The sequence below is a fragment of the Ictidomys tridecemlineatus genome, chromosome 5, assembly GCF_052094955.1.
Source record: "Ictidomys tridecemlineatus isolate mIctTri1 chromosome 5, mIctTri1.hap1, whole genome shotgun sequence".
Lineage (NCBI taxonomy): Eukaryota > Metazoa > Chordata > Mammalia > Rodentia > Sciuridae > Ictidomys > Ictidomys tridecemlineatus.
This window is the reverse complement of record NC_135481.1, coordinates 166,273,577-166,283,064: the sequence shown is the minus strand read 5'-3', so window position 1 is coordinate 166,283,064 and position 9,488 is coordinate 166,273,577. Positions and strand designations below refer to the sequence as shown.

At 37.0% G+C, this 9,488-nt stretch overlaps 1 long non-coding RNA gene across 2 annotated transcripts in view; it reads right to left on the bottom strand.

Annotated features, from left to right (window-relative positions):
- LOC120886167 (uncharacterized) overlaps nt 1-9,488 on the bottom strand; it is a 274,114-nt gene that overhangs the window by 243,887 nt on the left and 20,739 nt on the right. For both annotated transcript variants that reach the window (XR_005728912.2, XR_013439552.1), the window contains exon 2: nt 165-283. This is a non-coding gene — a long non-coding RNA (uncharacterized LOC120886167). The remainder of the gene's footprint in view (nt 1-164; nt 284-9,488) is intronic.

Here is a 9,488-nt window from a genome sequence, read left to right as displayed (position 1 = left end):
TTCCCACGGCTCTTTTTCTAAATTTTGAAAATGAAGTATGAATATATCACTATATATAAATGAATAAAACAATTAAGTTATTGTGCTACTCAGCTTTTTGTTTCTGTAACAAAATACCTGAAAAAAAAAACACCTTAAAGGAAGAAAGATTTATTTTGACTCACAGTTTCAGAGGTTTCAGTCCATAGTTGCTTGACCCCATTGCTGTGGACTTGCAGTGAAACAGAACATCATAATGGGGAGCATGTGGAAAAGCAAAGCTGGCCTCATGGTGGCCAGGAATCTGAGAAAGAGAGGAAGAAAGTCAGGAAAGATATGTCCTTCCAGTGTACACCTCAAGTTCCCTACTTCCTCCAGGTAGGCCTCACCTCCTATAATTTCCACCGTCTCCCAATGGCCCATTTAATTAGGAACCCATCAATGGACTAACTCATTGATGAAATCAGAGCCTTCATGATTCAATCACTTTTGCAAAGACCTACTTTTGAACATTGCTGCCTTAGGGACCTTGTCTTGCACCAAAGACATGAGTCTTTGAGGACATTCCACATCCAAACTAGAATAATTATGAAAAAATATTTACTATTTTTAATCAAAATAAGCCAACTATCAGACACTAACAACTCAGGGGATTGAGGTATGCTTTATTTTCTAATTTTTAATTTCAGTATAACATATACAGAGGAGAGAGAGTCCACAAATAATAAATATATAATTTGGTGGTATGTTCACAAACTTTAAATACCAATGAAACAAGCCAAAGAGTTAACTTTTAATCTTATTGAAAAATTATCAAGATGGGGTCTGGACAAATACCTGTATAGTTAGTTGTCATACATTGTTATGTTCATTGTAAGCATGAGGTTGTCTTTCAAACTAAAATGTGTATTCTACATTGTCTAACAATGGGACCATAGTTTACACCATATTTTTTCTACCCTGAGTGACCTGAAATGAGAACACGTTCTATAAATGAATATGAACCATATTCAGATTCAATTTGTCAAACATTAATCTATGCCAATCTCTGCTTCTATTCCTTATTTTACCTTCTACCAAACTGAAATTTCCTTCTAAGTTCTTTTCATAGAAACTTGAGCAAAATTCTTGAGTTTCTTAGAACTTTTCTTCATCTACAACCTCTTTCTAGCTGAGATCAGTTATTCTCAATGCTTTAAATAACACCTATATATAGTAGAGGATAGGAAGGGCAGCAGAATACAACATACACTAGTATGGCAGTAGGTAAAAACGTAGATGTGTAACCGATGTGATTCTGCAATCTGTATATGGGGTAAAACTGGAAGTTCGTAATCCACTTGAATCAAATGTATGAAATATGATATGTCAAAAGATTTGTAATGTTTTGAACAACTAATAATAATAAAAAAAGAAGAAAAAAAATAACACCCATAAGCTAAGGACTTTCACCTTACGGCCCACCTCTACCATATCACTTTGCAATGTGACTTTGCAGAAGCTCCCATCAAGAAATAAAGTCTATTTTCCCACCTAATGAAATCTTGATTGGTTTTATAACTTTCTATGGCCAACAGAATACTAGAAAAGTGATAGCATGTCAAGTGTGAACTTAAGCCTTTACTTCTTCTAGAAATCCTCCTGCTATCAGAGGAACAAGCCCAAAGTCCTCATTAGAGAATGAAAAGCCACATGGACCATTACACTAGCTGATAAGCAATCAACCCCCAGAAGCAAGGCCATGTAGCTATTTTGCAACTGACTACAGCGGGATGAGAGAACCCAAGTGAGACCAACTGCTACTTCCAGATGAATCCAGAGTAAATAACCAACCTGCAGAATCATAAGATAACAAACAATTATTATTGTAAGCTGCTGACTTCTGGTGTGGTTTGTTACACAGAAATAGTTTAATGGATACACCAGTTTGGCTTCAGTATAGATATATGTTCAATGCCAACCTAATATCTCCACATAGATTGGAAAAATGGCCATTTAGAAATAAGTCTATTTTAAATTTTTTTAAGAGATTGTGAGAGAGAGAGAATTTTTTTTATATTTACTTTTTAGTTTTCGGCGGACACAACATCTTTGTATGTGATGCTGAGGATCGAACCTGGGCCGCACACATGCCAGGTGAGCGCGCTACCACTTGAGCCACATCCCCAGCCCCAATAAATAAGTTTATTTTAAACTGTTGATTTTTACCCCATGTCCAAAACCTCCATTCTCCATCAATCTCCTCTTTAAAAGTAGCCCCACCATCTATCCAGTTCTTCAAGGCAAATATCTAGAAGATATTATTTAATTCTTTCTTTTTCTCACCCCCTCACTACCACATCTAATCCATCAGAAAGCCCTGAAGTGTCTGCTTCCTAAATTTTTTTTCTCTTGGATCCATTCACTTCCTTTCTGCTTCACTGTCTAAGCCGGGGACATCTCTTGCTTGTAGATGCTATCCCCATGCTACCTCTGAATATCTCCACACTTTTTTTTACATAAAAGCTAGAGTTTTCTTTAAAAATCTTACAAGTTCATATCAGTCCTCAGTTCAAACACCTTTCAAAAACATTCATATAAACAAATCCAATTTCTGTTTCAGGGTTTCACATGTCCTACATGATCTAGTACCTGCTGTCTTCTCCAATCTCAACTCTTCCCACTCCCCCTTGAACTTATGACCTTCAGCCACATTTGGCCTTCTCACTTCCCCAGTCTCTTCCTATATCTCAAGATGTTTGGTTTTGCTCTGTCATCCAGTACAAATCTCTTCCCCTGCTCTTTGCTCATCACTTGGTGGGCTCTTTTACATTTCTTTTCTTGTTCCATATTAAAGCTTATGATCTCTTGGAGATTTCTTCTGGTTACCCCCTGGGTTCTCCTGCCCCACTATTTTTCTCCATAATCTCATTCTGTCCAATAGAAGTATTACTATTGCTGAGTCTTGGTATATTTGTTTAACTTTTTGCTTTTTCTTGCCTGTCTGCAGAAGTTTCAGGAGGGCAGAAACTCATGAGGTTTCTGTTGTATGGACAGCGCTTACCACAATTTTTGACCCACAATTTTTGAATCACTGAACATTAATTAAATAAATGAACCCAATAAAATTCTTCCAATAACACTATCAAGTAAATTTTTATTGCCTGATTATAAAATGCTGAGAGCCATAGCCAAGAAAAAATGATGCATGGCATTTTTGGTTGTAAGGTGACGCCAGCAAGCCATTGAGTTGATATGATTATGTTAAGATCTGCATTCAATTGGATATTAGAACCCTGCTGTCCACCTCGGCCTGCTACGGGACTCCTGGAGAGTTCCCATTGGTTGGGGAAGTATGGTAGGAGGGAATTCCGGAGGAGGGATTTCCTGTTGGTGTGTGTGTCTGGGAGAACGCCGCGTGTGTGGGTCGGCATATTTCCCGGGAGCATACAGGGTATTGGCTGGAGTTTCAAAAATAAAGTTTGTTCCTGTTTGAGTGGCTCGTGATTTTGTGCCCAGCCAGACTTCGGCAATAAAAAAAAAGAAATTTGTGAGCAAGCAATTTTTGTATCAATCATACTCAGAGCAGGTAGAAGATATAAAAGTATATATAGTGACCAGGCCAATTTTTCATAGAAGAGATGGGTTCAGAACCTTGTATTTCCTATAATGTTCTAATTCTCAACCCCCTGCTTCTAATGATTTGAGAAATAAGCAATTGTGCACTTGTGGGAGAGAGTGTTATGAAAAGATATGACAAATAAAATGCCCCATTATGATTTAGATATGAGGTATTCCTCAAAAGCCTATGTGTGAGACAAGGCAAGAAAATTTAGAGGTGAAATAATTGGGTTATAAGAATCTTAACCTAATCAGTGCATTAATAAACTGGTAAGGATTGACTGGGTGGTAAGTGTAGGCAGGTAGGGTATGGCTGGAGGAGGTGGATCACCAGGGCTTTCTTTAGCATTTACATTTTGTTGTGAGGAGAGCTCTCTCTCTGTTTACTGGTGCCATGTTCCCAGCTGCTTTCCTCCTCCACACCCCTCCTTCATGATGTTCTGCTTCCCTTCCAGCCTAGAGCAACAGAGTTGGCCATCTACAGACTGGCACCTCTAAAACCATGAGCCACCTAACAAAATTTTCCTCCTCTAAAATTATTGTCAGGTCATTTTGTCACAGTAGTGAAAAACTGACTAAAACATGCCCCAATTCATACTAGGTGTTTCTCACCCTCCTTAGAGTGACATGTCCTCACACAATTGAATCCAGGTACAGGAAGGAAGGGACAAACAATAATGGCCTTTCCTCCTAATTCCATCTTAGCAGAGATGAAAAAAGTTCCCAAAAGCCTCCAGTCAATTTCTACTTACATTTAACTGGCCGGAATTTAGTCTTATTCCCACTTCTAGACATATCCTTTATGAAGGAGCCCAAGATTGCCATATCTGGTTGACATTCACCAATATTCTTTATCACTCAGGTCTAGGTTTGCCACCATATAAGTATGATCGACCATGCAAGCAACAGTATCTACTACAACAATTCAATAATCCTTCGTTCTTTTGTCCAACTTTATCCTAGAAAGCATGTATGCCATGGATTAAGCAAATGATCCGAGAAACTTGGGGTTGAACCTGATGGCACGGAGCCTCAACAAAGTTACAGTCTACTTTTCTCGTTAATCAATGAATCCATGGGTTGCACCCAAAGAATTTCAACCTTCTCCTCCTCCTGGTAATGGAAGATTTATATACCAGGCACAGAATTTTAAAAAAAACATTATAATAAGGCAATGTCCTAATGACAAACTAAAATTATCCTGATAAATAAATCCAGCCATGTTGCAAATTAAACACTTAACAACCTACATATATGCCAATAAAATAAAAACACTTCTGCTAAACCCCAATATTCCCCTCTCTATAAGATGATTTTTATTTTCCATAAAATTTAATCTGTGTTTCTGTTTCACTGCAGTCATGCAGGAGTGCTGAAAACTATGTACAGACTAATAGAGGCAAGTATGGCTTGTAGAGTTGGCCTTTGTGAATTGGGAGACTGAGGATCTTAGGTAACTCCAAGAATTGCCTGTATGAACTTGAGCAAGTCATTTCATTTCTTCACTGAAATAAAGAGATCAAATAAACGGAGAGATTTCTAAGTTCTAAAAGCTTATGATTACATCTCATATCAAAATTGAAGCCAGCTTGGACAATATATCAGTAAGGGTGATTTTTGCTAGCACCTATAACAGCCTCCAAATTATGGTGGCTTAACACAACAAAAGTTTATTTCATTCATAAAAATCCAGTGGGCTCATGAGGCTTTGTGGGTCTTCCCGCCAAGCTGTGTTTCAAAGATACAATTCCATTTATTTTATGAGATACCATCCTCTTCATTTGGCCTCCATGACTGTTGTAAGAGAATAGAAAATGGGAAGGAAAAGCAGGGGGACTCAAGGGAAGCTCATCAGTTTGACTAGATACGTTGGCCAGAACCTTGTCATATGATCTCCACATAACAAAAGTGTGGCTAGGTAATGTTAGCCTGTGAAACTAGAAAGAGGGAATAGGATTGGTGAGGATGAGCCAGCCTCTGCCATAAACATTTCTGGAAATATTCCATTCTCCGAGTTCTAAGAAAGTAGGAGGAACATTAATCTAACTCTGAATATTCCTATTGTGTCACTCTCTATCGTGTTTCTAAGCATCTCATACGGTCACTATGCATTATCATGAATTAACTGTCTCTCTCTGTTGGCTGGAAGCTCCTGAAAGAAGAAATCCTTGTATCTATTTCTGTATCTTTAGGGCTTAGACATGTTCTGAACTTCTTTTTCCTAGTAATAGTGGTGGTCGATGACCACTCCAAAAGATCTGCATTGGAGAGATCTGGTCTACATATAAGGGGAGCATTTGACCTTTGTGTATATGCTTGAAGGACAGGTGTGAACCTATGTTTGTTTAATACTTAGGAAAGTTTGAGGATACAGTAATTGTTGTTTTGGGAGGGCACACTGATCTGGGAGATGGTGGAAGGAGGTACAAACCATTAAGCTTGATCCCCAACAGTCATGAAGAATGATGACAGTGGAAGTCAGTAATGAGATGATCTTACATTTGTGAATCTCAGATATTTTTTGGCAGCACGAGCTGGCAAGGGCTTCTCTTTGACCATTACTTCAGACCACCTTCCTGAGTAAATAGGTCTTACTAGGTGAAGATACCAGGGCAACATATAGCTGAGATGACAGTGCTGCTCTCCGATAATCTCCAACTTGCCTGCTATCCCATACCACAGTCCAAATTTGTCCCCAGCATAGCCTAACCTGGAATCCATTACCAAGAACTGATTGTGTAGAAACTAGAATTCTAGGGTGCTCATTCCCCAGAATTAAAATAGATCCCTCCACAGCACTCTCAGGTTCTCAGTAACTAGATCAGGAATACACACAAGAGCTTCATTATTTCGAGTTATGGATGCATTTTCATTTATTGAAAAAATTAAACAATAATAACCATTTACCAAAAGTCAAACTTCTAGAACTATGCTATTCAATAAAGCCACAGGTGGATATTTAGATTTAAATTTAAACGGTCCTAATTTAAACATAATTTAAAATTCACTTCCTCAGTCACACTAGCCACATGTCAAGTGCTGAATGGCCACATATGGTTAGTTTTGAACAATTTAGCTAAAGAACAGTTTCTATTATCACAAAATGTTATATTGAACAGCACTGTTCTAGAAACTGTTTCCGTGTAGTTAGTGTTTTCAGCTTTCTAAGCCAGGTTATCTTAACCATATTTGGTAGCAAATATTATAAGCTTTTTAGGAAGTCAAAAGAGGGCCTATATTTTGCTGAAATTTAGACATGTGCATGCAGTTTCTTAAAATAAATGTTACATATTTGAAAAGTTAGTCCACTTTGGGAACCTAAATTTTGTATCTCTGATATGAACAAGGTTTTAGCTTCCTGGAGCTCAGTGATCATTTTGGGTTAAAGGCTTAAAATATAAGAAATTTTTAAAAAGCTAAAGTCTCCTGACAAGAGCACAAGCAATGTGAGTCACATAACAAGTAACAATAGACTAAAGAAAGAACAGTATAAAATGTTCTCAATTTTTAAGGATATCATTCCAATGTATATATCATTGGGCAGTGGGGTACCGGGGATTAAACTCAGGGCACTCAACCACTAAGCCACATCCCCAGCCCTATTTTGTAATTTATTTAGAGACAGGGTCTCACTGAGTTGCTTAGCACCTGGCTGTTGCTATGGCTGGATTTTTTTTTTAATCACATGATTATCTCAATAAATGAAGAAAAAGCATTTGACAAAATTCAGCATCCATTCAAGTTCAAAACACTTGAAAAACTGAGGATAGTAGGAATAAACCTCAACATTGTAAAAACTATGTATGCTAAACCCAAGGCTGACTTCATTCTAAATGGAGAAAAAATTGAAAATATTCCCTCTAAAAAGTGGAGGAGGACAGAGACATCCCGTTCCACCAATTCTATTCAACACATTCCCTGAAACTCTAGTGAGAGCAATTAGGCAAAAGAAAGAAATTAAGGGGAGAAAAAGAAGAGCTCAAACAATTCCTGTTGCCAAGGACATGAGCTTATATTTTGCAGATCCCAGAAAACTTGCATAACTCATAAACAAATTCAGCAAATATCAGGATATAAAATTAATATCCATAAATCAATTGTGCTGCTATGTAACAATGATGAATTAGCTGAAAGAGAAATTAGGAAAACTATTCCATTTGCAATAGCCTTAAAAATAAATTAAAAAGAAAATGTTTGGGAATCAACCTAAAAAAAAAAAAAAAAAGAGGTGAAAGACCTTTTCAATGAAAACCACAGAACATTAAAGAAAGAAATCAAAGAACAATTTAGAAAATGCAAAGATCTCCCATGTTATTGGATAGGCAGAATTAATATTGTCAGAGTGCTAATCTTTAACTATGGCTGGCTTTGAACTCAAGATTCTCCTGTCTCAGCCTCCAAAGCCTCTGGGATTACAAGCACGTGCCACCACACCTGGCTGTAAATATCAGTTTAAAAAATAAAATCTAATGGTACTTATTCAAGACACTGAAATTCCTTATAAAATACACATTAAACTGCTAACCAGTATGATAAGATATGGCATTATTTTTTTTCCCAAGGAAATAGGTTGGTCTACCCAAAAGGAAAGTGATCTTGCCAGGATCCTATTTTATCTTTAGTCCAGGAGAAGCAAGGATTCTATCTGACCTTGAGGGATGTTATCTGAATTAGTTATTATAACTCTTTATAAAACTCTTGCTCTACTTTTCCAGAAAAATGGGAGGTCTATACTTCCCTACTCGTTAAAATAAGAAGCCACATGACTTGGTTTATACAGTTAAATATGAGCAGGAATGGTATATGTCTCTCCAGTGGAAGCATTTAAGTACTTGAGCTTGATGGACTCTTCCTTTCTCCCTACATTGACAACCATGGAAGCTGAAATTAGAGTCTCCAAAAATGGAAATCTATTAATGAATACTAGGAAAGTGCCACATAAAAGAATAAACTTGTTACCTTAAGCCATTATGAACATGAAGATATTTGTTACTCAGTTTCACCAAACCTATCTATAGTGGATACAAATAGAAAAGCTATATGTGTGAGGATAAAGTCTCAGGTAGAGAGGTGAGGAATAGAACTTGACCAAGGCAATCTAAGACTCATTTCCTACAGACATTAAACACATGGGAAAATATGGCTCACTCAGGATAGCATGAATGGAATGTAGAGATTTATTTAAACTATGTTGTGATCCAGAGCTATTCTCCTCCTTGGTTGAATAAAAAATAAAAATAAAAAGTATAGCCTGTGTATACCTAAGATGTTTTTCCTATAAGTGCTCCCTCTCTCTTTCTTGTTCTCTCTCTCTCTCTCTCTCTCTCTCTCTCTCTCTCTCTCTCTCTCTCTCTCTCTCTCGGTATGCTGCTAAGAAAAATTTTTTTTTCTTCCTTAAGAACAAATATACCACTGAGATTTAACATCTAGCTTGCTGAGTCACTTGTCTTCCCCTTGAATTTTAACCACAGACAGAAGGCAGCCTGTGCTAGGGAGAGATAAAGGGGAGAAAAGGAAAGAAAAAATAAGACAGAGAGAGAGAGAAGAGAGAGAGAGAGAGAGAGAGAGAGAGAGAGAGAGAGAGAGATATGCAGGCAGGAGAAACTGGTTCTAGAAAGAAAGAAGATAAATTGTAAGTCAAACAGAAAAAAATAATAATAATATTGGAAAGGTTTGGTTAAAATATCTGTTTTCTTGTTCTAGGGAAGTTTTGAATAAAAAATATTTTAATAAAAACTATTGTGATTAACATTTGAATCAAGGGTTAATAGTGCATCTTTCCACTAATAAAAAGATAATTAGAGTAAAAAACATAAGTTTGTTTTGTTTTTGTGCAAGGCCTGCACTCCTGATTATGTGACTTTGACAAAGTCAGCTCATTTTCCTGAGTTGTAATTTCCTCAACTCTA